The sequence below is a fragment of the Patella vulgata genome, chromosome 3 (assembly GCF_932274485.2).
Source record: "Patella vulgata chromosome 3, xgPatVulg1.2, whole genome shotgun sequence".
Classification (NCBI taxonomy): domain Eukaryota; kingdom Metazoa; phylum Mollusca; class Gastropoda; family Patellidae; genus Patella; species Patella vulgata.
Window position 1 is genome coordinate 24,778,120 of NC_065881.2, and position 24,724 is coordinate 24,802,843.

A 24,724-nucleotide genomic window follows, 5' to 3' on the forward strand; every position below is an offset into this window, starting at 1 on the left:
CGCTCGTGATTGGTCAAAAGAGACCACTGAAACACGCCGATATGTTTGAGAGATAAATGTGGACAAATTGTGGGTTATTCGGGTAGCCTAGATCCATGTCAACTATAGACAGTCAAACAAGCGGTTGCCAAGATACACCCAGATTTTGCAAGAGATGGACAGAGAACGAGCTAAAAAATAATGTGATTTTTTGTACAATCAAGGGCCATAATCTAGGAAGATATGGTCCGAAATGCATGAATATCGAAAGGAACCGAGATCTATGGGTTATGAACATACATTTCAAGTTTCATCAAAATCGGATAAAAATTGTGACCTCTAGAGGGCCCACAACCTTCGTATTACATACTTTTACATAATTTGCGTACAAAGAGCGGCCATTTTGTTGGGCAGTTTCATTAATTCAACCTCCATTATGGTGGAATGGTGATATATTTAAACGGCTTTAAAAATCAGCTAGCTAAAAATGTAATTTTTCGAACTATATGTCAGGGGCGATATCCAAGAAGTTACGTTCGGATATGCGCGATATCAAAAGGAACCAAGATCTTTATATAATTATCACAGTTATAGTTATACACTAATGATGGTTGAGTTTGAATTTCGTGAAAATCGGACAAAAACTGCCAGATCAAAATGGTTGTCGACCGTCTAGTATGGGGCGCCGTTTGTAAATTAATTATTTAGCTTTTTATATAGCAAAAAACACTAGATTAAATTTAAATTATAGTTAAATTTTAAATATTTAGCTAAATGATATATATTTAGCTAAATAATATATATTTAGCTAAATGATATATATTTAGCTAACAATTTATATTATGTAACTAAATAATTATATATTTAGCTAAACATATAGTTAAATTTACAAAGCGCAACCGTACCACACCGTTTGTAAAATAATTATTGTTGTAAGCGACTTCACACTAAACGATGACGTAGTGTACAACTTTCCATTGACTGCACAACGCAGTACTATCTGGTACCTGAACGCTCAGCTTAGTTCTTACACCCGTGATTCGGGTTACAAGTTCGTGGTCAGCTCCCATTTCTAATTGCTAGTAGGCCTATTGTGCCAATTTAAGGCTCACGTGTCGGGTACACGTCATCATTTTATGCGCAGTTTTTTGTGTCGCTTACGATAATAGAAATATTCGCGGGACCACAAATAGATATTTAGTTAAATGTTTATATATTTAACTAAATATATATATTTAGCTAAATGTTTATATATTTAGCTAAATGTTTATATATTTAGCTAAATGTTTATATATTTAGCTAAATGTTTATATATTTAGCTAAATATTTACTTTAGATTTTTCAGTGATTTAGTATTTATACCTACGAAAAACAGCACATTTAACTATATATTTTACTAATTAAGCGATGTGAAATCAAGATATAACATTTAAAGTTTTTCATAGACCAAAAACTCGACTTTTAGCTGCAATATTTTTTGATATTTACATATATGCCATTTTTGTTCTAATATTTATCTAAATATTTATATTCGGAGTTAAATCTAATGTTTTTTGCTATAAAAAAAAAATTAAATAATTATTTTACAAACGGCGCCCCATAGTCATAGAGGTCACAATTTTGATCCGATTGTGATGAAACTTGAAAAGCATGTTTATAACCCAAATATATATCTTGTTTCCTGTCGATATTTACGCATATCGGAATGTAAATTTCTGAATTATGGCCCCTGATTGTATGAAAAATCGCACTTTTTGCTTGTGGTCCCTCTAGAGGTCACAAGTTTTATACGCCCAAATTTTCATGTGGACGTATATATTGTCGTCGCCCATGTCCGTCCACAATTGTTTGTGGACTCTCTACAGGTCACAATTCTTATCCGATTTGCCCTTAAACATCATGGATTGTTCGCATGTCTGATTGTCTGCCACAACAGCCTGTGTACGAATACCAGCCACATCAGATTTGAGCAGCACCATAAATAACAACATACAGTATTGTAAATCCAATGGCCATTGCTTTGGCCATGGTGCCTACAGCAGGTGTCTTCTACATTTGAGACTGGTTTAGATGTATGTCACACTCAAGGTTTACTTTTTTTTTTATTGATTGGTAACTAATTTCTGGTTGGAGGGCCACTGAAGGGATGTTCGCTAGAAATAAAGAGGCATATTATTTCTATTTCCAGTTGAAACCGGGAGGAGGTCTCCCTTCTTATTCAACCACATATATTTTTTTTTGTTTTTATTATTATTTTCTTACTTTTTTTATTGCATATTTATTCTCATCTTTCTATCATTTCAGGTGTCAGGTTACTGTGCAAGAGTGGAATGATTGACCTCAACACAAGAATTAAGGCAAAAGGTGGGTAGGCCTATATCATGGCTTGCATTTGTCTGCCTTGCTTATTTACTATAGCTGTGATCCTGTAAAGTGTCGTCTGCTGTTGATGGCTGGTCTAAATAACCTTTTTTTTGTAGCCAGATTCAACTGCACAGTAATTCTTGTACTCACGGAATTCACGAAGCTTTCGTCCACGCAGCAGAAGTGCTTGTCTTTGCACTTCGGGTCTTGATTGGTATTCTCTGTGGTACAGATTTTCTCTTTCTATTTGCCGCAGGGAATATCTTGTCTTTGGAGAAAGAGGGGCCACAAGGAGTTTAGCTTTCTGCTCGGTGGCACTCTTTATTCCATCATTGCTTCTCAGTATTGTTGAGGAAAGTCGACCCATCGCATTTCTTCCGTAATTTACATTCTTCTGTGTGTTTGTTTGGAATTTGTTTTTTCTAAAGCTGCTTCACTTATTCGGATTTTTAAAATTTCACTTAGAATTGATTTGTCATTTTCATTCATATTCAGGGAATCAACTTTATTTGAGGTCAGATAAATAACTGGTGGAACCGTTTCATGTGTTATCCCACCCCGGCACACAACAGAATGAGGGCGGCACTTTTAGCAGTCACCATCGTAACACATGATAGTGGACTCTAGGACTTTTGGTAGGCGTTTTCTCACAGTGATTTTCAAACAATGTAGTCATGATTAGACTGTATCTAGCTTTTACATCTTGGCTCAGTATTTTCTTGATCTTGTCCTTATCCAGTTTGGATTTACCAGGAAACATCTTGTCACTGAATTTTGCATTATAGCAGTGCCTAAATTGAGTGGCAGCCAGGTGCGAAGGGTCAGCTAGTCGCTCCACACTCCACATCGGATGCAAAATTTTTAAACTATCTTCAATTCCAGCAGCTGATCGTCCATCTCCATCTGTTGTTGCATATTTGATGAGGATGTTTTAGAGAGCTAGTTCTGTGCCAATGCTTTTCCCCATATCATACTCAGATAATGGTGCGTGGACTGGAAAATTTGCAGTACAGCCTTCGTATCCCCCAGGGCAGTTGACCGTAAAACCTTTTCCCTTAAGCCAGGCACCTTGCCAGCACAGTTTATTTTGCATCACAGCACTCAGGATATATTTGTGCTTTGTGTTTGTCTCGCATGCAATTCCAATGGCTTGCGAGGCCGCTTGCTCTGGCATTTTACTGTGGCCTATGGTTATGCTGTTGTAATGCCCATATCCACTGCAACATTTCTTATATTTGGGTTTACTGACCCTCCCTTCTGATTAAAAGATTTAACTGCTTCTATTTTTTCCCTCATGTTAATAGTGTTCAACCTTGTCATTTTAGGACTAACTTGGTTAGAAAGAGTCTGCATGCCACTCCGATAGGGCGGTGGAATATCCAAATCTGTCAACAGCAGCCGAGCTCTGGTGTTTCCAACTGGCATGTCTAACAGTCCAGATTGTAGGTCAGATTATTTCCCAGTTGAAATCTCTTTATACAACTTGTAGACAGGTGAGATAAATGTACATTTTGTACACTTTACAGAGTACATCCAACCCACTGCCCACTTCTGCTCACTAACAGGCTGGAAATTTGGTACTGCACAGGCCTTTCTTCTCCCCTGGGCATGTAACTGAATGACGGAGTTCCACATTTCAACCATTTTCTGGATGTCTATAATCCTGTTTCCCTGGATAGTATTCGACTCAGAATTCCCAGTCTCATCTAAATTTAACATTTCAGGTCTACATCTCAAAACCCGATGACTTCCTGGACTGGCTTTAGTAGAAAGATGATGCATACATATTAATTTCATCCCCGATCTCTGTGACAGCTGTGGAAGTTGAGGGCAAAACATAATCGGTTTGGGTTCCAGCCAAGGACCCCTGTAAATGTTGCTGTTTAGTGTTGACTTCATTTCCGAGTTTGAAAAAAGACAGCCTTGCGTTTATTATGGCCTCTCATATTGGAAGATAAAATAAATGGCTTGAATGTTGACTGTTGTGCATATCTCTGGGTCAGGAAAGTTGTAGGCACCATCACCATTGTAAATCATTTGACAGACCAGAATGAAGAGTGAGAACTATGATTGGTCAGCCATGTATCAGATTCCATACTAGGGGGCGTCAAGATCATAAAACTGTTGTAGTATTACATAATCAGATTATAAACTGAACTTAATTGCCCTATGTAAATACAGCTATGTAGAAGACATTTTAAAATTTATAGGCATGTTTCACCATCTAAGTTTTGACCACAATTTGGCACTTGAAACTGCGTTAATGGAGAAAAACTATGTGCTTTTCGACAAAAATGTTAAAAAAAATCTAATATAATTACATGATAATTACTGTTTTAAAGGATTTTCTTGTTTGATTTATATTGATTTTTTGTTATCTTTTTACAGAATGCATTTATGTTCAAAAAAAAAATGTTCTGTGGAAATCCAAATTCATGTGCTTTTAAATTTCTTTCTGAAAATTCGCAGTTTGCTGCTGTATTATAGTGTTTGGAGAATGCTGCACTATTGGTCTGAAAATGCATGGATTTTCATAATCTTTGGCCAGGGCATTGCATATATGTTTGTTTATTAGAATACAACAGATTTGTTCAAACAGCAAGAACATGTGAGGTATATAGGACTAAGACTAGTAATTATTTCCCCTTATTTCATGATGGATGAATGTAGTGCGAGTTATAGACAATTTTTCCCTTAATTTTTATACGTCCACGGCCACAATTCTTACTCGATTTTCTTCAAACTTTATATACTTATTCCTTATACCCTAAGGAAGATCAAGATTGTTTTTGGTGCATGCCCATTTTTTGTATTTGTTTGTTTGTCGTCTACAGACTGCATTTCTTAACATATCATTTTAAAACTTTGCATACTTATTCTTTGTACCACGCCCATTTCGCCAATCTGATTAAAATACAGATCTATATTTCGTTTCGTTATTTTATACTTTCGATGGCCTACACTACATGAAGATCTGACAAGTTATAGCTTTAGGTCACGTCAGGGGTCAAAAGACCGACTTTTGACCTATGACGTCAGACATTTAATTAACCAATCAGCATTGATTTTACTAGTGGATTACCCACAGTTCCGGGCAAAAAAGGTCAAACACTCGATTCGACAGACCATTTGATTGGCTGACCCCTCATTTCAAGCAGAACACGAGTTAAATAACAAGTCTTCCAGATCCAAGTGTATTAAAGACAAGTAAAACGAAATTTTGAACTATAAAAACGAAACGAAATAGGATCTGTGTTTTAACCAGATTGCCATTTCGCCTACAGGCCACAATTCGTAAATGATCATCTTGAATCTTTACATACTTATTCCTTATACCCTAAGGATGATCCCTATTCTTTTTGGTGCATGCAGGGCTGTCGGTAATTTTTCACAGATGATTAGCAGCACTGCTAATCAAAAAGTCCAATTTTGCCAAATTTGATTAGCAAATTTAAAAATTGATTAGCAGTTTTTCAGTTTCAACATAAAACACCTAAATAACAAGATTATTTTAATTTTAATTGATAACAAATGATTAGATTTCATTAAGATTTTTTAGAATTTTAGAACTTCCACAGGTAGCTGTGAACATTTCTGAATGAATGTAGACTTTTGGTTAGGCCTTATGTCTGAAGCAAATTCTTGGCAGTGGCTTCTTATTTCTTCGTTAAAAAACAATTTCGTCTGCTTTTTATCGTGTGTTATTATTTTTGTTCAATCGGAAGCACGCGGTGTTTTACGAATAATCTCGATTAACTAGACGCACGCGATATATACAATAATAGTTTACGGGAATTCTTACTTTGATTTCTCATTTTACAATACGTTTACACGTATTTATTTTTTATATTTTATTTACAATACGTGGGGGATACACTGAATTTATTTTTTTTCAAATTGAATACTGATATAATTACTCGAAATTGGCATGTCTCGCAACGTGAGTGGTACTACTTGATTCCCTATTTCCGGTTTAATCGTCCCGAGTTATGTCCCTGTATTATATAGTATAATGAATTGAATCTGGGTAGTTCGAGAAGAAAATGTCACACGGAAAATTCCGTTTTGTTTATAAAATTTATTTGATATTTTATACACGTTGAAAGTGTTGAGAAATGTGGATAAATCTTTGTGTCAATATCCAAAATGACAGGCATATTAATGATTCGCAGTTACTGCGAATCAAAAACGTTAGATTTTAATTTTTGATTAGTAACGGACAAAATATGTATCGCAAATTGCGCTACGATACTGGTTGTCGGCAGCCCTGGGTGCATGCCCGTTCCCTGGGGGCAGAGCCACGCCCATTTCTTGTATTTGTTTGTCGTCTACAGGCCGCATTTCTTAACGTATCTCGAAACTTTGCATACTTATTCTTTGTACCCTAAGGAACATCCCTATCGTTTGGGCCACGCACATTTTCTTTTTGTGTGTCTGTGTGTCGCCTACAGGCCACAATTCTTAATCGATCATCTTAAAAAAATTTCATATGAACTCCTTATACCCTAAGGATGATCCCTATTGTTTATGGTTCATGCCCGACCCCCAGTGACAGAGCCATGCCCATTTCTTGTATTTATTTGTTTGTCATCTTAACGTATCACCTTGAAACTTTGTATACTTATTCCTTCTATCCTAAGGAACATCCCTATTGTTTGTGGTGAATGCCCACCCCCTAGGGACAGAGCCACGCCCATTTTGTTTTTGTGTGTCTGTATGTCACTTACAGTCTGCAATGCTTAATCGATCGTCTTGAAAACTTTTTTATACTTATTCCTTATACCCTAAGACTGACCTCTATTATTTTTGGTGCATGCCCGACCCCCTGTGTGCCTTCTGTCACCTACAGGCCGCAATTTTTAACAGATCCTTTTGAAACTTTGCATACCTATTCCTTATACCCCCTGCTGTTTTTTTGGTGATTGCCCAAACCCCAGGGGTAGAGCCACACCCAATTTTTTTATTTGTGTCTCTGTGAGTTGCCTACAGGTCACGATTCTTAATGGATTGTCTTTGAACTTTCAATATGTATTCCTTATAGCCTAAGGACTACAACTGCTTGTGCCGACCCCCAGGTGCAGAGCCACGCCCAATTTTTGTGTTTATCGTTTACTGGCCGGAATTATTATTGATCAACTTGGTACCTGGCATATGTATTCCTTGTAGCCTAAGGGCGTCAACTATTGATTTTGGTGAAAGCCCCGACCCCCAGGGGCAGAGCCACGCCCCATTTTTGCCTTTATCGCCCAAAGGCCAAAATTCTGAATGGATTATCTTGGAACTTGGTATACTTATTCCTTATACCCTAAGGATGGCAACTATTGATGTTGTCATTTCAATAACAGTGTGGTACCTATTTATATTGTTTCCACATCCAAACCCCACACTTTTTTTTGTATTTATCATCTACAGACTGCAATTCTGAATGGATCATCTTGGAACTTTGCATATTTATTCCTTATACTGTAAAGACAGCAACTATTTATTTTGATGTTTGCTCTGACCTCCTGGGGTGGTGTCATACCTACATTTTTGTTAGTATTTTGTCTGTAAATTTGGCAAAACAAACCCAACGCCTAGCCTTCTTTGCCTCTGATCATATTACAGCCATTTCATATTTCATTCTCTTCTTTTTAAAAAGTACCATATCAATCAAAGTTGGAATGTGGACGTATATTGCAGCATTAGTTAATGCTCTCGTTTTCTCCCCTCTTCCTTTTTTTTTGGTTGACTTTTTGGTCTAGATTTGGAGAAAAGGGATAGGGGGTGTAAAGTGTCTTTCTACAGAGCAATCATTGTGTCGGAAGTGAGATTTTCACCCCAGTCACCTTCAAATCCCCGTAGCAAAAAATCTAAACGGTTAACCCCCTACAAAATTATGATGAGGAGATTGCCAAATGTGGTCCCCATTGTGCCTAGAAAGATTGGAACCGACGGAATGTTGAGCAAAGAGCTACAGTCCAATGTTACAGCCATTTAACATTGAAGTCAATGGGCAATTTTGGTAAACCACCATACATAAACACAAGATTTAAAAAAAACAGTGGCTGCCAGGCAGGATTTCCCCACATTTTGCAAGAGATGGATAGAGAACAAGCTAAAACAAAAAGGATTTTTTGTACAATCAGGGTCATAATCCACAAAGTTATGGTCTTAAATGTGCAAATATCAAAAGGCACTGAGATTTTTAGAATATAAAGATATGTTTTAAGTATCATTTAGAGGGTCCATAACCTTTGTATTACATACTCATACCAGGGGCCATAATCCAGGAAGTTACGTTCGGATATGTGTGATTATCAGCAGATCTTTATGATAAAAACATATTTAAAGTTTCATCAAAAACTGTGGCCTCTAGAGGGTCCACAACAACCTTGATATACCATATTTTTTACACTATTTGCGTACAATTTTTGTCCGATTCGAACTCAAAAATCATTAGTGTATAACTGTGATATATTCACACTTTTTTTTTTTATTATAAATCGGATAAAATTGTGACCTCTATAGGGACAAGGTCAAAACGCGATTTTTTGTACAATCAAGGGCCATAATTCAGGAAGTTACGATCCGATATGCGCAAATATTGAAAGGAACCAAGATCTTTGGGTTATAAACATGCATTTCAAGTTTCATCAAAATTGTGACCTCTAGGAGGTCCACAACCTTGATATACCAGATGTTCACACTATTTGCGTACAAGGGCCGGCCATTTTTGGTGCAATTTTCATGGAATTGAAACTCAACCATCATTAGGGTGTAACGGTGATATACTAAAACGTTTTTTTTTAATTAGATACAAATTGTGTCCTCTAGAGGGACCACAAGTTAAAAGCGTGATTTTTCGTACAATCAGGGGCCATAATCCATGAAGTTTTGATCCGATACATGCCAATAACGAAAGCAGCCGAGATGCGCTAATATATAACCAGCGGCTGCCAGGCAGGATACGCCCACATTTTCGAGAGATGGATAGAGAACAAGCTAACAAGAAAGTGATTTTTCCTACAATCAAGGGCCATAATTCAGGAAATTACAGTTCGATATGCGCAAATATCGAAAGGAACTGAGATCTTTGCGTTATAAACTTACATTTCAAGTTTCAACAAAATCGGATAAAAATTGTGACCTCTATAGGGTCCACAACCTTGATATACCATATTTTTACGCTATTTGAGAACTAACGGCAGCCATTTTGTCTGTCAATTTTGGGCCGATTTTCACGAAATTTGAATTCAGTCGTCCTTTGGGTGTAACGGTGATATAATAATAAGTTTTTTTAAATCGGATAAAAATTATGACCTCTATAGGTCATAATAGAGAACGAACGGCGGCCATTTTGTCTGTCAATTTTGGGCCGATTTTCACGAAATTCGAACTCAACCTTCCTTAGGGTGTAACGGAGATATAATAATACGATTTTTTAAATCGGATAAAAATTATGACCTCTATAGGGTCCACAAGCTAAAAACGCGATTTTCCGTACAATCAGGGGCCATAATTCAGGAAGTTACGGTCCGATATGCGCGAATATCGAAAGGAACTGAGATCTTTGGGTTATAAACTTACATTTCAAGTTTCAACAAAATCGGATAAAAATTATGACCTCTATAGGGTCCACAACCTTGATATACCATATTTTTACGCTATTTGAGAACGAACGGTGGCCATTTTGTCGGTCAGTTTTTGGCCGATTTTCACGAAATTCGAACTCAGCCCTTCTTAGGGTTTAACGGTGATATAATACGTTTTTTTTAAATCAGATAAAAATTATGACCTCTATAGGGTCCACAAGCTAAAACGTGATTTTTCGTACAATCAGGGGGCATAATTCAGGAAGTTATGGTCCAATATGCGCAAATGTCGGAAGTAACTGAGATCTTTGTGTTATAAACTTACATTTCAAGTTTCAACAAAATCGGATAAAAATTGTGACCTCTATAGGGTCCACAAGCTAAAAACGTGATTTTTCGTACAATCAGGGGGCATAATTCAGGAAGTTATGGTCCAATATGCGCAAATGTCGGAAGTAACTGAGATCTTTGTGTTATAAACTTACATTTTAAGTTTCAACAAAATCGGATAAAAATTGTGACCTCTATAGGGTCCACAACCTTGATATACCATATTTTTACGCTATTTGAGAACGAAGGGCAGCCATTTTGTCCGTCATTTTTGGTCCGATTTTCACGAAATTTGAACTCAGTCGTCCTTGGGGTGTAACGGGGATATAATAATACGTTTTTTTAAATCGGATAAAAATTATGACCTCTATAGGGTCCACAAGCTAAAAACGCGATTTTTCGTACAATCAGGGGCCATAATATTCAGGAAGTTACGGTCCGATATCCGCGAATATCGAAAGAAACAGATCTTTGGGTTATAAACTTACATTTCAAGTTTCAAGAAGATCGGATAAAAATTGTGACCTATATAGGGTCCACAACCTTGAAATACCCAATTTTTACGCTATTTGAGAACGAAGGGCAGCCATTTTGTCTGTCAAATTTAGGCCGATTTTCACGAAATTCAAACTCAGTCGTCCTTAGGGTGTAACGGTGATATAATAATACGTTTTTTTAAATCAGATAAAAATTATGACCTCTATAAGGTCCACAAGCTAAAAACGCGATTTTTCGTACAATCACGGGCCATAATTCAGGAAGTTACGGTCCGATATGCGCGAATATCGAAAGGAACAGAGATCTTTGGGTTATAAACTTACATTTCAAGTTTCGAACTCAGTCGTCCTTATGGTGTAACAGTGATATAATTATACGTTTTTTTAAATCGGATAAAAATTATGACCTCTATAGGGTCCACAAGCTAAAAACACGATTTTTCGTACAATCAGGGGCCATAATTCAGGAAGTTACGGTCTGATATGCGCAAATATCGAAAGGAACCGAGATCTTTGGGTTATAAACTTACATTTCAAGTTTCAACAAAATCAGATAAAAATTGTGACCTGTATAGGGTCCACAACCTTGATATACCATATTTTTACGCTATTTGAGAACGAACAACGGCCATTTTGTCTGTCAATTTTAGGCCGATTTTCACGAAATTCGAACTCAGTCGTCTTTATGGTGTAACGGTGATATAAAAATACGTTTTTTTAAATCGGATAAAAATTATGACCTCTATAGGGTCCACAAGCTAAAAACGTGATTTTTCGTACAATCAGGGGCCATAATTCAGGAAGTTACGGTCCGATATGCGCGAATATCGAAAGGAACCGAGATCTTTGGGTTATAAACTTACATTTCAAATTTCAACAAAATCGGATAAAAATTGTGACCTCTATAGGGTCCACAAGCCAAAAACGTGATTTTTCACCTCTATTGGAGATACACATATATTTCAAGTTTCGTTAAAATCGGATAAGAATTGTGACCTGTAGAGTGTCCACAAACAAATTGTGGACGGACGGACAGGGGCGACGGCATAATACGTCCATATGAAAATGTGGGCGTATAAAAAATTACTCTCAGTACCAGTAAAATATAAATATTTACTATATCTGTAACCAAATAAATATACTACAACTATAACATTATAAATATTAACTTTATCTAACAATACAATTTACTATATAACAATATCAATATTTGTTTAGTAACAATATAAATATTTACTTAGAACAAAATAAATATATATTATAACAATATCTATAACAATATGAATATTTACTACATCTATAAGAATACTTTCTATATATTTACTACACCGATAGGCCATAACCATGCAGATATTTACTGTATGTACAACCTATTTATAATTACTTATCTATAACAATATAAATACATACCATAACAATATAAACATATACTATAACAATATACTATATAACAATAAAAAAATATATATATATGTATAACATTAGTATTTACTATATCTATAACCATATAAATATATACTATAACAATTAACTATATCCATAACAATATTTACTACATTAATATATTTATAAGCGTAACAAGATATATATACTATATAACCATATAACAATATAAATAATAATATAAATACATGTATATACTATATAACAATAAAAATATATATCTATAACAAGATTAATATTTACTATAACAATATAAACATATACTATAACAATTAACTATATCCATAACAATATAAATATATACCATATTCATAAATATTTACTATACAGTATCTATAACAATGTATCTATAAGCATATAACAATATACCATATTCATAATAAAAATATCATTGAATACGCCATTGAATAACCTATGGTTGTATTCAATGGCTTTACTTGGACACATACTAATTTTGTCCAGAATGACGTCACTACTAGGCAACCACAATTTTGTTGATAATCTAGATAGTACAGTGTATTTTGAGATTTGCATGTAGTTATAGAATAAAAGCAGAACTCAATGACCATTGAATACCGCTCAGGTATTGAATACTGCTCGGTTTATTCAATGGTTCACTTGAGTGTATCCCTGCCCCATAGCGCTCGTGGAATACTTGCAGGATACACTCTTGAACCACTGAATAACCCGAGCGGTATTCAATGGTCATTGAGTTATATCTGTTTACTATATCTATAACAATATATATGTATAACAATATTAAAGATATATTATGTAAGATTTAGGTAAAGAGCTAGCCATTCTTGCTATAATAGTTCAAAAACAGATAATGTAAAATGAGTAATTTAAAAATTTCATTCAAATTACTTTATTTCGAGCGAAGATATTAGCCTTTGAAGGTTTGGTGAGATATGTGCAATAATTTCAACCACCGTACAGGTCGTTTAATAATTTAGAAAACATTTCAGGCCTAAAGAAAGACAGATTTAGCTCTTGCATAATGTATGTTTAATATTTACTATAACAATATAAATGTATACTTTAACAATTAACTATATCCATAACAATATTTACTATATCTATGACAACATAAATATTTACTATATCTATAATAATTTATCTATAAGCATATAACAATATACCATATTCACAACAATAAAAATATTTATTATATCTATAACTATATAAGTATTTACTATATCTATAACAATATTATATATAAATATTTAATTTATCTATAACAATATAAATATATACTATAACAATTAACTATATAATAACAATATTTACTGTACCTATGACAACATAAATATTTACTATATCTATAAGCATATAACAATATACCATATTGATAACAACAAGCCAACAGTGAGGCTGATGTCCCCCGCCGAAATAGGAAAATAATTAGAGGACACATATAAATTTATCACAAATTATCTTTTACAAAGTATTGAACAATCAAACAGTATATCTTTACTTATAGTCTAAGCATACAATGTTTTTGATGGAATAATTATAGCATATTAAGGGGAAAACATGCTCTATGCCTACAGATCTAGAGTTTGGTTGTATCAACGGGTCTATTTTCCATCTTGCTGCAAGTTGTGCAAAGTTCACTGTTTTCTTTCTGTCATTAAATGTCAATTCATTATTGCATACTACATATTTAATTAATTTATAATAGTTTCTTTTTCAATTTGTTTTTTCTGCTTACCATAAGCGGAACGGACAGACAGACAAACAGACAGACGGACGAACCCATTTTAATAGTTCCCTGCTTTCTTCGAAAGGCGGGGGACAATCAAAGTAGGAGAGTTATTGTTTTCCAAAGTCTCGACCAATCAAATTGCGTATCGCTCTGCTTACCCTGAGCAGAAAATGCTCATTATCAAACTTAGTCAAGGTATTACTGTAATGAAACTATACACCAAGTTTCATCAATCTCACTTAATTAGAACTAAAGTTATCGTGTCCCAAAGCATCAACCAATCAAATTGCTTATCTCTGCTTACCCTAAGCGGAAAATGCTCATCTTCGAACTCCATCAAGACATTGACCTAATCAACACATACACCAAGTTTGAACATTCTAGCTCAATTAGGAAGAGAGTTATCGTGCCCCAAAGTATCAACCAATCAAATTGCTTATCTCTGCTTACCCTAAGCGGAAAATGCTCATCTTCGAACTCCATCAAGGCATTGACCTAATCAACACATACACCACGTTTGAACATTCTAGCTCAATTAGGAAGAGAGTTATCGTGCCCCAAAGTATCAACCAATCAAATTGCTTATCTCTGCTTACCCTAAGCGGAAAATGCTCATCTTCGAACTCCATCAAGGCATTGACCTAATAAACACATACACCAAGTTTGAACATTCTAGCTCAATTAAAAGTTATCGTGTCCCAAAGCATCAACCAATCAAATTGCTTATCTCTGCTTACCCTAAGCGGAAAATGCTCATCTTCGAACTCCATCAAGGCATTGACCTAATCAACACATACACCAAGTTTGAACATTCTAGCCCAATTAGGAAGAGAGTTATCGTGTCCCAAAGCATCAACCAATCAAATTGCTTATCTCCGCTTACCCTAAGCGGAAAATGCTCATCTTCGAACTCCATCAAGGCATTGACCTAATAAACACATACACCAAGTTTGAACATTCTAGCTCAATTAGGAAGAAAGTTATTGTGTCCCAAAAAGTGTGACGGACAGACAGACGGACAGACAGAAGGACAGACAGACGGACAGACAGACAGACAGACGGACGAACCCATTTTAATAGTCCCCTGCTTTCTTCGAAAGGCGGGGGACAATAAAAATATTTATTATATCTATCTGTATATAAATATCTACTATATCTATAACAATATTTTATATATTTATATATATCTTTAAAACTATTTACTGTATTATTATTATTAATATGAATATTTACCAAATCAATATTTACTATATCAATATGGATATTTACTATAACAATATAACTATTTACTATATGTATAACAATAAATATATATATATATATATACATACATATACACACACACACAAACACAATAACCATAACAACATTTACTGTAGCTATGACAACATAAATATTTACTATATTATTAGCATATAACAATATATCTATTAGCATATAACAATATACCATGTTCATAATAAAAATATTTTTTAATCTATAACTATATGAGTAGTTATTATATCCTTAATAATATAACTATTTACTATATCAATATGAATATTTACCAAATAACCATTTCATATATCTATAACAATATATATGTATAACAATATGAATATTTACTATATCAATATGAATATTTACCAAATCTGTAACAATATAACCATTTCATATATCTATAACAATATATATGTATAACAATATGAATATTTACTAAATCTATAACAATATAACTATTTACTATATCTATAACAATATATAATATATAAACTACATTAAAGACACCAAAATACTAATTTAACGGCTAGTGCTTTCTGTTCGTAATGAACATCTTTTTATTGATTATTCTCTTTTTATTGATTTTTTATTAAATGTAGAAATATGTAAATATGTTGTATTTGATATATTTATAGTAACGTCATTGCGTCTATTGTTCTGCGCAATATTTCATAAATAAAAATGGCCTGAAGAAGTTCAGTACGAACAGAAAGTGCTAGCCGTTAAATTAGTATGTTGGTGTCTTTAATTTATATAATTTATTTATAACAATATATCTATAACCATATCCTAAATTTATATCAATAAAAATAATTATTATATCTATAACTATACTATTATATCTATAACTATACAAATATTTACTATATCTATAACAATATTTACTATATCTTTAAAAATATAACTATTTATACTATCTATAACATTATGAATATTTACTAGATCTATAACAATATAACTATTTACTGTGTCATGAAAGTATTAAATACTGACAGTGCAATATACTTCAATAAAATTAAATATTCACAACCGAACATATGGTGGGGGGGGGGGAGTCTTCTCTCAGAAAATGTATTAAAATTAAATTAACTTTTGTTATTTCAGTGGTCGGTTGTTCAGTGTACAAACCTACTAAATTACAGAATATTTAAAAACATGCTTTTTTTTTCTTTGAACCGTTCAAATAGTTCAAGATACATTCCCGGGTACAAACTGGGTGATTTGATGATATATTTGGACTAAAAACATATTCAAACTAATTAATTTATCATAATTTTGCTTCAAATCCTTCTCAAAACATTGCAATTGTCAGGGAATACCCGGCTATAAAAAAAAGAGGTCATGTTTGTGTCACGTGACACAAGGGGTGCGAAGTCGGAGGAGAAGTCATTGCATACAAAAGACGATGTTGCCTTTATCACCGACTATTACAAATATCAAAGCCTAATTAAATTCTCGGATTATCCACTATCTGCGTCTTTTTCCGTGATTTTTATCTCAGAAAGTGTTGTACGCCTAACTCTTCATAAAGTTTATCATCAAGCGCTCAATCTCTGTGTGCAACCTTCGACGTCGGGTTGTCGATCAGGGAAACCCGTACATTTTTGTCCTGTATGCACTCCATGAGTGTTTTTCAGGGAATCCATTATTTTTCTAGTAAGGCTGGATATTTCTACTTTCCATATATACCAAAACTGCCATACTTTTATTGGAAATAACCACCCGATAAATACTTTTTTGGGAACGTAGCTTTAATGGCAAGGTACGTAAGTATAGCATCAATAGGAAAACATGCCTTGGGGCGGGGCTATGGTGATGAAAATTAAGGTTTTAAAAAACTGCTTTATAGAAAGTTCACAAGGGTATCATAACAGTAATTGGTAAAAAAACTAGAAGGGATGTAACGTCCACTCGACACAAACTAGGTCATTTAAGGACTAACATATGGTTCAATTTTATTTTAATTATTCCCTTGCATGCATGGGCCTTTTTGCAGTGGAAGGAAATTGGATTACCCGTAGGAACCCTACAATGTTGGGGAGACGACCCTACTCCTTGTCACGTACAAGCAGGGAATCGAAAGAATGTCACTTGACTAAATGACAGAGCTCATGATATAAGTGAATGCATTATACACCCCTCCATTATTGTAAAAAAATATAAAATATATAAATTCTCAAATATAAAATATTTAAAAGTTTATATAGGTAATAACACATAATATATAAACACTCAAATATAAAATGATTAAAAGTTTATATAAATATAACATATTAGTTATAACATAATATATAAAATAACTAAATGTTTATATAAAGTTTTACTAATTGCATATTATGTACTTGATAGACCCAGTCATTGTTAGCTTTTTATTTAAGCTCAAGTCAAATGTTTACTGTTTGACAAGATAAACAAGCAACGTTTATTATATATATTCAAACCAAATTTGACATAATAAATATTGCCTATGTCAATTTAAAAAAACAACAACACACGACTAGAAAACTACCAAATAAATAACATATTTTACAAACATTACAAATTTAATTCTTTAGTATCTTTGAAACATTTTTACAATGATTTGTCATTTGTACCATAGAAATGCTCGACTCTCTACATTCAATCAACTAGTACGAGAGGCAGTGAGTTTCGTGGTATGCTTTAAAATCAACATAAAATTAAAATCTACTACTTAAAGATACATTATGGGAGATTAGATAAAGAGCTGGCAGTTCTCACTATAATAGGTAAAAACTAAATAATGTAAAGGGAATTTGCTGAAAATTTCAGTAATTTTGATCCACTCTGAACTGAGAATTTACTAAAGTCAGTACGATAAAAAAAAAACCAGTCTTGATTATCCATTTCATGATTAAATCATGAATGAACGTTGAGCAGCAACTCAGATCCTAATCCAGTAAATATTGCAGGCTAGCGATGACATCGAGAGTTGATTATGGTCTGGATAAATTAATGTCTAATTAATAATTTAGATAACATTTCAGGCCTAAAAAAAGACCTGCAATAGGCAAATTTAGCTCTTGCATAATAAATGTTTAATTAGGAAAACGATATTTTGGCAATGGAAGGCTTATTTTCAGAAACTATTTGATAATGAGAAAAAAAAACTAGAAGGCTTAAAACTAAAATTTTAAACATACGTAATATAATTTATAAATATATACAGTAAGAGACAAGGGATATTATATACTTATTAAATATATACAGTAAACATACAAGCACCAACCGATAATATATACATCAACAGGAGCCATGGAAGTCATGCGGATAGGGTACTGTACTCTTAATTATAATGTCCCGGATTCTAATCTTGGCGAGGACTGAAAAGAACCTTCAGGATTCTACAAGCCCGCGACCCCCTTGCCAAGGACAAAGCCTGCAGAACTGACAGGGAAAATGTACCTAGTCATTGTAATGGTACGATAAATCGATATCCACCTATGTACACTAGCGTGCACGTAGAAGAACCTTGTACAGTGGAAACAAAAGATGAGTGGGTTGAAATACCACAGTCAGGACGAAATTACCCAAACTCGCATTTCACACATAACCATAGTAAATAAATACAGCTTTATGTTAGTCCCAAAATAACATGAGTGAAGTAATAACAAGACGTTAAACACCATGTGGGAATTTGATACTACATGTAGATGGCACCACACCTCCTGCCAAATCATAAACAAGCGGTTGCCATGCAAGTTACGCTCACTTTTACAATCAGGGGCCATAATCCAGGAATTTACAGTCTGATATGCACGAATATCGGAAGGAACCGAAATCTCTGAGATAAACATATACTTAAAGGCTCAATACCACTCTTGTTGTAACTGAATAATATGTCCCAACAAATTGTACTATTTTAGAATATTTCAATTAATTAATGATACAAATTTCATCTTAACACACCTTATTTAAAAATTTTGAAAAATTCAACATAATGGTTTGAAACGTCTAACGTAAACCTTTTCAAATGAAACTTCGATTTAAAAATATTTTCGAACCCTCTGGACAAGTAAAATAGAATGTAATGGATAATTTACACAACAGGTAGGACACTTAAACATCTAGTACTAATAATAAGGATATTATTTATTTTCTGGAGCTTTCAAGCCAGCAAGAGTGTTATTGTCCCTTTAAAGTAGCTAAGTCTCTAACTCAATATCATCCAAAATCTTCAACATTGAAAACACCATAATGCGCTTCAGCCCCAGTTGTATCAAGAGACTCGAGGGACGAGGCTAGACACATTGCACGAAATCAAACGGCGTATGTAGACTGGAATAACCAGCCGCTAGACATTTGCACTCGCTTGAGACTGCTGCCTTATTTCGCCGAACATAACCGATTTGAAATTGGAGTAAAAACAGAAACCATTGAATGTAAATCAGTTTATAGACATCCATATTACAGTATTATATGCGTTGTGACCTACTTTTGTCAATTTCTAGGCCCAAATGTTAGCAATTTAGCTCCTTTAAAGTTTCATCAAAGTCGGATAAGAATTCTGACCTCTAGAGGATCCACAGCCATGGTATTACATACTTTTACACTATTTGCGTACAATTTACGGTCTGATGTGCGCGAATATCGAAAGGAAGCGAAATCTCTGAGATATGAACATATATTTTAAGTTTCAAAGTTGGATAAAAATTCTGACCTCTAGAGGATCCACAGCCATGGTATTACATACTTTTACACTATTTGTGTACAAGTAGCGGCCATTTGTTCGTGCAGTTTTGTTCTGATTTTCATGACATTCAAATTCAACCATCCTTATGGTATAGTGATGATGCATTTGGTAAAATGTAACCCATACAGTGTCCACAAACAAATTGTGGAGGGGGTGATTTGATTAAGATATACATTGAATTTAAGTGACAATTCCTAATCATGGTAAATAACAGAATAAGCCTAAATATTTTCTATTTTGTTAAAGGGTACAAAGAGAAGCAGTAGAATACGCTGTCTTTCCATCTACTTTACTCCATAAAAAATCCACCGGGCTTCTAACAGGCCATTTATAACAACTGACAAAAACCATCAAGGCTGTAAATCAGAAGTCGGCCATCTTGAGTTGTCTCCATCTTGTATAGCTGTGATAAGGTTATGACACGTTTCTATTTACACCTTACAAGACCACAATATATCACAAATTCTAAAACTGCCCTTCTTTGAGATAACTAGCAACCAGAAAGATATTCAAGTCCACAACCATAGATTAGGCATGGACTGCCAACTACCGGTTATAATAAATAACTGTATGCAAAGATTAAGATATACACGATACCAGGAATCACCACAGGAGAAAGCAAACAGAAACAATGTGTGCACATCAGAAGCATTTTAAACCAAAATAAGAAAGGTCTGTACCATAGTGTGAATCACTAGTAAATCTCTAAGAAGTAAATCAAACAACAAGACTACAAACAACATTGTCATAAACCTCATCTTCTGTTATATTGTCTATCTGGCTGTAAGCTGTAACTGACAAATGTTGATCTTCACACTCTACAACTACCCTTTAAGATAAACTAGAGACAGATTGTGAGAATATCAGAATAAATATTAGCTAGAAAGCTCACACCGGGGACCGCAAAACAAACAGCTGCTTGGAGAAAGCTAAACATGTCTCTAGAAAATCTCTCCAGTAAAACTAAACAACCTCAACAGATCAACATTGTCACAACACTTCTGTTTGATCACCTGTAGTCTGTCGATTATATACAAATCAGACAAAGTGGATGGTCTCTATAATGCAATCTGGACTGTAAGAATGACGTTTCATAACGCCAATACTCATCTGGCATGTAACAGGTTGTATGGTAGTGTAGTTAGTAAATTAGTATAATTAGTAGATTAGTATGTTATAAATAGTACCCGTATACAAAATACAAAACTATTTACACCTGTTTCGTCTTGTGACCCGCATAGAAATCTTCACTAAATGTCAATGTATATCAGAATCAAATCAAACCCATTCTTTTAAGTGTAATGGGGTTTAATGTCTTGTAGATATTTACTCAAGTCATTGAGACTAACACATGGTTATATTTTGTTCACTAGGATTCCGCTTGAAATTTGAGGGAGGAGAATTTAGCCGAGTGGTGGCATTTCCACTTACTCTTCCTCTAATTCCAACTGTCAAGAGTTCTCTTACGTACTCATCAATGTGACATGGATGGACCCCGATTTTTTGTCACATCCAAACGACCAGACACACTTTCCTTGTCAGCTACACAGGCGTTACCCATGACAAGTGGGTAATGGGCTTGAAAAACCCCAAAGGCTCTTCTCGACCTTCGTCAGGACTGGAACCCGAGACATGCTAATCACGAGTACGGTTCCCCAAACCACTTGACTTCCGTGGTCTGTTTTTGAATATAACAAAGCAATGTCTCTCACTGTACATTTACAAACTAGGACAATTTAATGGAATAGAAAAGCATTATTAACCATACATTATGCAAGAGCTAAATTTGCCTATTGCAGGTCTTTCTTTAGGCCTGAAATGTTATCCAAATTATTAATAAGACATTATTTAACTTATTCGGACCATAATCAACTCTTGATGTCATTGCTAGTCTGCGATATTTCCTGGATTAGGATCCGATTTTCTGTTCAACTTTCATTCATGATTTAATCATGAAATGGATAATCAGGGCTGTTTTTTATAGTACCGACTTTAGTAATGATGATCAAGGCTAGGCTGAAAATTCAATTGCTAATTTCTCGGTTCAGAGTGGATCAATTTGATTGAAATTTTCAGCAAATCCCCTTTACATTATCTAGTTTTTAACTATTGTAGTGAGAACTGTGATCTCCCAGAATTATCTTTAACGCATTACTGCAATGACCTTGCTCATCTGTCATTTTCCTATTGAGGTTGTAGCTATATATAAATAATTGCAAATTACAGAAACTCTCAAATTTCCCCCCAATGGTTTGAATGCAAATTCGTCTGAAGAGAATTTGCAAAATATGATAGTCTACCTACATCTGATTTTTCATACTTGGCTATAATTTAACTAATATTAGTTAAATACTACCACCAAATACTACCTCATCGTCAGAAACTACAACAGTTGTTGAATTATACAGAAAAGAATTGAGTTAATTTGAGGAATCAGCTACATTTTTACAATAAACAGGAATATAGAGAATCTCCTACGAGTCTTTTTGGGATATCAAAAAAGACTCATAGGAGATTTTATTTATCAGCCAATCACTTCTTACATGCACAAATAAATAAATATAATTCTTTTCTATAGATTTCACTTGTACCAACCCTAATTCCTTTTTGATTGACCAATCGAATTCATGTAAAGCGATATAAAGGAGATATCGCTGTAGATTATGAAATATATCACATAAGCGCTATCTACTGTAGAATGTATTATTGGGTGATAAAGTATATTTATAGCATCAGTATCCTGTAGCTCAAGCATCTGAATAACTAGCCAAATATGACCAAACATCTCCCAATTCTAACCCAATGCTACAAAATTTAACCACAAACTAACATTATTATTATTATCTGAAACTGACAAAATTGTTCGCTATTTTACAAAATGGAATGATTTCTGATAGTATGGGTTAATATTTTGTTAGTATTGGGTGATCTAGGGAGGTAATGGGAACATCGAGACATTGGCCATCACTTTTGCCACACATTTTTGCAAGTTTTCCACAAATTAACTCAATTTTTGTTTAATATACAGTAATTGAAGTATTCTGTTAGTTTTTTACAATATTGGGGTAGTACGTGGTTATAGTATTTGGTAGTATTTGGTGCTATTCGGTAGTATTGGATAAATTAGCTCGGGCCTTGGCTACTCAGAATAATGCTGGAATTGCAATTCGAATCGTTTTTAGTCATTTTTGGCAATTTAGATATTGATTATAGATTTACACACCAACTAGCAGCAAAGTAACTCAAACAATTACTAGCCACCCAAAAGACTTGTTGAGAACCATCTTGTATGGCAGTGTTTTTTTTTTTTAAGATAAAGGTTCACCTTTCTAATCGTCCCGTGTTTCACCAAATAAAATGTAGATTATAAAACTACACTGGTGTAGACATTTGAAGCATTTCGTATAAAATCAACCATAGTTATGATTCGCCTTTTTTGAATATGAACACCTGTCATAGTATAAACTGTCTCATCTTCAGCTAGCAATATGGCCATCATATCTCTCTTAAATTGATCTGTTAATAAAAAAAAAATAAAATAAGTAAATTATTTGCAATCTTGCCCACATGAAATAGGCATTATATTTTCCAGAAGTATTTTTTAAGTAATCAAAACCAATCCCTATTTAACTATGCCGTAAACATTAAAATATTTCAGTTCTGTGGCATTGGTGATTTATTTAAAATTTAATTATTTCACCTACAAACCAAATTTGATGTAATAAATGTTGCTGAAAATGTTGGAAAACTATCAAGTAAAACAAATCCCGTTCAAACTATTATGTGTGTGTGTCCTGATGTGTGGCGAGGGACTCTTGATATGGGAAATTTTGAGTGACCTAGTATCAAAAATTCACTGTCTCTCGCTGACACATCAACCTATAGTGTGTGTGTGGGGGGGGATTGAAACGATCGAGTGACACACAACTAGTATGGGATTCAATTAGTTTCATGGTATGCTTTAAAATATAAATACCATAAAAATTAACATCCAGTATCTACTTCATTACAAAAACGGCCAAACAAAACGCGGAAATATGCCGACACAGCAGCCGTAGACAGCAGATTATCCCAGAGGAGAACTTTGATGTTGACCAAATTTGATATTGATCCTTTATGAACTCAAGAAAAAACTAATCACTATTGTGTTCACGAACTTTTACCAATCCTCCACTTAGCCATAATTCTTCACACCAAATTTGATAAAGATAGGTTGCCAGGCAACGAAACATACGCCCACAGCAGCTATATCGTCCGGGCAGTCAACAAGAGTTGTCGCATATTTTTATACATTTATAATACATTAAAATCTGATTAAGAGTAACAACACATGAAGTAATTATCAGAAAACCATTAGAATTTGTTTGGTTTTTATAAAGTTCGGCCCCATGCTAACGTTTAGTATACAAAACTTTTAACATCATGGATTTACATTTACATGAAAATCAATATACTTGTTCGTCTCAAGCCTTTAAACTCTGTATCAATCTGAAGTCAATCGGATGATAACTTAAGCCTCTAGAGCGTTACAAGATTTTTCAAAGTGATCAAGGGCCATAACTTTGGCAGTAATTATCCCAAACCGTTGAAAATCAATATGATTCATCTCATGACCTTAAATACTGTGTATAAATTTAAAGTCAATCTGATATTAACTTTGACCTCTAGAGCGTCCACAAGATTTTTTGAAGTGATCAAGGGCCATAACTCTGGCAGTAATTATCGAAAATCGTTGAAAATCAAAAGGCTTCTTCATCTCATGACCTTAAACACTGTGTGTAAATTTAATGTCAATCGGATATTAACTTTGACCTCTAGAGAGTCCACAAGATTTTTTGAAGTGATCAAGGGCCATAAC

The 24,724-nt window shown here is 34.1% G+C and overlaps 1 protein-coding gene and 1 long non-coding RNA gene across 3 annotated transcripts in view; one reads left to right on the forward strand and one right to left on the reverse strand.

The window, feature by feature from the left end:
* Window positions 1–24,724, reverse strand: part of LOC126814796 (zinc finger protein 431-like) — a 70,017-nt gene that overhangs the window by 20,906 nt on the left and 24,387 nt on the right. The gene's annotated exons all lie outside the window — the stretch shown is intronic.
* Window positions 1,530–5,183, forward strand: LOC126814795 (uncharacterized). The gene is made up of 4 exons (XR_008787527.1): window positions 1,530–2,343; window positions 2,839–2,978; window positions 3,669–3,836; window positions 4,068–5,183. It is a non-coding gene; the product is annotated as an uncharacterized LOC126814795 (long non-coding RNA).